Here is a 287-nt window from a genome sequence, read left to right as displayed (position 1 = left end):
TCTCTTCCACCTTCAATACCACGACTGAGGTGAGACCCTTGAGCAAGACACCGAACCCTCAACTGCTCCCCGGGCGCCACAGCAAAAATGGCTGCAGGTGTGTGTGTGTGTGCACTTGGATGGGTTAAATGCAGAGCACAAATTCCGAGTATGGGTCACCATACTTGGCCACATTTGATTAAATTTATATAGTCTGAAGTGTTCAGAATGCTACAAGTAAATGTTACTAATACTGTACTATATATATATATATATAGAGAGAGAGAGAGAGAGAGAGAGAGGGAGGG

The sequence above is a fragment of the Sinocyclocheilus anshuiensis genome, unplaced genomic scaffold, assembly GCF_001515605.1.
Source record: "Sinocyclocheilus anshuiensis isolate Anshui unplaced genomic scaffold, SAMN03320099.WGS_v1.1 scaffold181, whole genome shotgun sequence".
NCBI classification, from domain to species: domain Eukaryota; kingdom Metazoa; phylum Chordata; class Actinopteri; order Cypriniformes; family Cyprinidae; genus Sinocyclocheilus; species Sinocyclocheilus anshuiensis.
The sequence above is the reverse complement of the archived record's forward strand: the minus strand, read 5'-3'. Positions refer to the sequence as shown.